The sequence below is a fragment of the Microtus ochrogaster genome, chromosome 16 (assembly GCF_000317375.1).
Source record: "Microtus ochrogaster isolate Prairie Vole_2 chromosome 16, MicOch1.0, whole genome shotgun sequence".
NCBI classification, from domain to species: domain Eukaryota; kingdom Metazoa; phylum Chordata; class Mammalia; order Rodentia; family Cricetidae; genus Microtus; species Microtus ochrogaster.
The window spans coordinates 46304560-46309603 of NC_022018.1; positions in this window are offsets into that span (position 1 = coordinate 46304560).

A 5044-nucleotide genomic window follows, 5' to 3' on the forward strand; every position below is an offset into this window, starting at 1 on the left:
CTGACCGGTGTAAGATAATATCTCAAAGTTGTTTTGATTTGCATTTCCCTGATTGCTAAGGAAGTTGAGCATGACCTTAAGTGTCTTTTGGTCATTTGAACTTCTTCTGTTGAGAATTCTCTGTTCAGTTCAGTGCCCCATTTTTTAATTGGGTTTTTAGACAGAGGTTTCTCTACGTAGCTCTGGTTATCCCAGAACTTGATATGTAGACCAGGTTGGCCTCGAACTAACAGAGATCTGCTGCCCTCTTTTCCCTTAACGCTGGGATTAAAGCCGTGCACAACCACTACCTGGCAATACGTCAGTTTCTAAATCATTGTTCTGACTTTGATTGTCATGGTTCTTATGTATTTTTTCACGTGTGTGAATGTTTTATGTTTTCTTATTTAATGCAGCCTTTGATTTATGCAGTGCTATGTCTCATCCTAAGAAAATATACACACACATACATGTATGCTTATTTTTTCTAGTATTTTATTGTGTTATTTCCAAACAAATATGTATGAGCCTGTAATTTATTTTAATGTAAGATATAAAGGTATAGAAAGGGTTTATTTTTTCAGAGCCTTGAAAATCACCCTAGCACCATTTTTAGTAGTTCATTTTGAAGTGCTCACTTGATCATACATTTAATGTGGCTATCTCTTTGAGTTTATTTCTGGACATTCTATTATGGTCTGCTCATTTGTCTGTTGCTGTAGCAGTCCTCAGTGATTTAATGCTTGTCATGACGAATCTTGATTGCAGCATTCTGATGCTCTAGTTTAACGTCTGTTTAAACCATATGACAAATGATGAATCAGAACTTGTAGCAGTGAGAAAGTTACAGGCTAGCTGGTCCAAAGTAAACCATGAAATGTCTATAAAATCAAATTAGCAGTGTTTCTGCTTCCCAGCTGAGTAGAGTAGGTTTCTGTAGGCTAATGCTTTCACAGAAATACAGATGTGGGGGAAATCTCAAAAGCTTCCCTTTTCTAGAGGTACACACCAGTTATCTTCTTCCTTGCAGTGATACACTACCTGGTGAAGATAGCTCAAGGAAGAGCAGCTTCTTTTGGTCCATGGTTACAGATCGTCTCAGTTGGGAAATCATGGCAGCGAGCATGGCTCCAATTGTGCTGGTAGGAATACAAGCAGCTGGTCACACTCTGTCCTCAGTGAGGAAAAAGAAAGGATGGGTTCCAGTGTTTCACTTGATTTTGGTTCTGATGCAGTCTGGGGCCACAGTACATGGGATGATGCCACTCGTCATAAGGGTGGGTCTTCCTTTCACAGTTAAACCTTTTTGGAAGACACTGTGCCCAGAGCAGTGTCTCCTAGGTGATCCTCTATGATGTCAATCAAGACTAATGACCACAGGTGTTCAGGAACCACAGAAACAAAACTCAGTGTACTAGGAAGACGAACATGTTTCTAGAGCAACAGATAATGTCTAGACAATCTTGTTTTTCTCTCTCAAGGCATTTGTCAATTCGGAGCAATGTCATAGGGTTAGACTTACACAAGCCAAGAACATCTATTAAGGAAGAGAAGAACAGTTATGACATTATGCAGAGCTTGTATGACAAAATGGAAATTCACAGGGCCATCAGCGAAACCTTGACTTTCCATGTGGGATGTTTTCTGGGTTCTGGTTCTATCTGGGACACGGACGAACAAGGACAGAAGATACTAGAGGGAAGAGTCTACTCTCCCACAGTCTTGTGCTAGGAAGAACTTTGGCATCAACCTCACCACAAAGCCAAACTGCTCTGAATATCTCATGGAGGAAAGAAGGTAGAAGGTTGGAGTCGGGGGATAGGCAGCAACTAGTGTGCACTTTATGAGGAAAAACTAGAAATAACTTGTTATTCAAAGCAGCGACAAAGTCAGGTAACAACAGAGAGGTGATGTAGCAGGTGCAGACCCTCAGATGACTGGCATTCTCAGTCAAGAACAATAGGAAGATACGGTTATTATATTTGAGAAAACAGAGAGGGAAGGACAAAGGGAGGCAAGTGTGCATGATTTTATTAGAATAGACACATCTGTAAAAAGGAGCTAGGTGAATATTTTATAACTGAAACATTTATCAAAGCTCAAACAAGATTAGCACAAAAAGAAAATTATGGTGAAGCTACCTAAAATCAAAGCCATAAAATTGTTGCGGTATTTGGTAAGAAGAGAAACTAATTTCTTTTACTTTTTAACATTTATTGGTTTATTTTTTTTAACTTATTTGCAGGACTGGGAATTGAATGTGGGGCTTGACTCATGCCAGGTTTATTGCCTTTAAAGAAACAAGCAACAACACTGGAAACTCACTTCATCAATTTACGAAAGCCAGAAAGCAAAGGAGCACCACTCTTTAAAGCTTGAAGGAAAATATTGGGAGCCCTAGGATTCTGTACCCAAAAAAATCATCCGAAAATGAAGATGAGGGATGGCTGGATGGCTCGGAGGTGAAGGTGCTTGGCCCTGAGCTGGACCACCTGGGCTTGGTTCTCTGAACCCATATGGTAGGAGCTGAGAACTAACTTCAGCAAGTTGTCTTTTGATTTCTACATCTGTGTTGTGGCACAGACACACACACATACACACGTACACATACAGACACATATGCATGAACACATACGCATGAACACATACGCATGTACACACACGTATTTATATGTACACATTTATATATACAGTCACACACAGCAATACACACATACACATATACACTGACATATATGTATACATACACTCACATACATGTTAAGTAAATGCAAAAAAGAACGAGTAAAATACATATTTTTAGTTAAAAACAGGCCACACTAAGGAACTCTGAGCCAATTCCTCAGGCCCGAAGAAAGTGATTCCAGATGGAAACATGGAAGCACTGGAGGAAATGAGGAAAAACATAATGGGAAAATATATGGAAATGTAAATAAATGCTGACTGCACGAAACAATAATGCTAGTGTCTGCTGGAGGTTAAATGAGACCCGGGGATAGGAATGCATGACTGTGACAATGGAACTGACTTAGCAAATGGGATCTCAACATTTCAAACAGTATCAGCAAGGAGGAAGGGAGGTGAGTACGTCAACGCTCAAAGACCAGTGGTTCACCTTCCTAACACTGCGGGCCCTTTAATGTAGTTCCTCATGCTGTGGTGACCCCAAGCCGTAAGACTATTTCGTTGCTACTTCATCACTGTCATTTTGATACTGATATTAATCCTAATGTAAATATATGATTTGTAGGGTATCTGATATGCTATCCCCAAAGTGGTTGAGACCCACTGATTGAGAACCGCTGAAGTCTAAGATATAAAGGAGCCTATTGTGACCCCAAAGGGAAAAGTCAGGTAACTTAGGAATCAATAAGTAGACAGAGGAGAATGTGGATTAATAAGGAACACTTCAGCGGGAAATAGGTAGAGAGAAAAGGCCGTCACTGGGAAACAAGTAAAATGATGATCACGTGAAAGTTCAGAGCTACCCATAATTTTGTAAATTATAACAAATAAGTATATAATATATTAATATAATAAATAAAATATAATACTAAATACTCCAGTAGTGAAAGACATTAATAAAAACAAATACATGTATCAGGTAAAGTTTTAAATATAAAAATCATAAGAAGACATGGTGACAAGGACACAAAACTGATCTCTCTATGAATGTATGCACAATGATCCTATATGAAATATGAACAGGGAGATGCAGTAACCTGGAGAAGAATGGTGCATTGCACTAATTTGGGCTCATCACACATTCGTGCAGGAGAAAATGGATGGTTATTGCTACACATGCAGGGGATGTCTGTATATACCTAGTATGCAGATCAGAAACACTGACTGATATTCTATGTTTTAGTGAGGAATGAGGCTGAGTTTATCCTGAAAGAACACAGAAACTGAGAGGCTACTGTGTTTTCTGTGTCGAAATCACTCTTTTTTTTTTTAATTGTAAGAACAAAAGCAGATGAAGCAGATGCTGAAGGACTATTTTATTGCCCATCCCCTCTCTTCTCTTCTCACTCTGGATGTAGAAAGGCTCCCTTTCATGGGCAGTGGTAAAGTGTAAGCTATCTTTCTGCTCTCTTGCTGGTTTGGCCAGCAGGAGGCGTCAGCAAGGGTGAAGAAGGCCTTTGTTCCCTTCTACAGTACGCTCAGGTGTGGTGACCTAACTCAAGGATGCAGGGCTTCTTAGACGCAGCATGGCTTCCAGTCACTGCCCCCATGACGTATCCGTTAGGCCTCTTAACCACAATGGTCCCCTTTTCTTGTCCTAGGTAATGAACATCCCTGGGTAGTTTCCCTAAACTGGGTAGTTTTTCCTAAACAGCTTTCTAAATTATTTTCCCCAAAACTTGCCTTTAGCGCTGTGTGTGCCAGGTTTTCTGCAGGACCCTCACTAAGATCCTCCCTGTCTTTATCTCCACTCGGAACACTTGCCACCCCAGCGGACACTCCTACACTTGGCAAGTGTCACCACAATAGACACCCAAAACACCTGTCCACATGATGTCCTGGTTGTTTGTTTTCTCTCTCTCTCTTAACATTCGCTGTAATATTCTATTTACATTTTCCAGCAGTTCCTGGTGTAACATCCTTCTTCCCGTGTATAAGTGCCAGGCCACGCTGCCTTGAAATGTACCCCAGAGCACATTGATTACTTAGAATCCTTTGCTATTCCTCCCTCATCTGATTTCACTTGACAAGTTCCAGAGTACAAACTCCCGGTAGAGTATATAGCTGCAGTTATTCTACTTTATTGTTGAATACTATTGCCTATCTCTTTCATACAGAGTTTATAAGTTCAACTTGGCTGTAGGTGTTTCTGTGTAGGGAAAAGTAATATACCTAGGGTTTGACTACTCATGGTTCCAGGTGCTCATTGGAGTGGAACTTGGCTCCTGTAGATTGTGGGGGTAAATACTCTCACCATTTTTTTTCAAGACAGAACTTCGAGATCAACTTCTCTGTGTATCCTTTTTTTAAATTTTTTTTGACTTGTTTCAAATGCATGTAGAAGTCATACTACTTCTTGTATTCACCTCTTCGTTGAGTT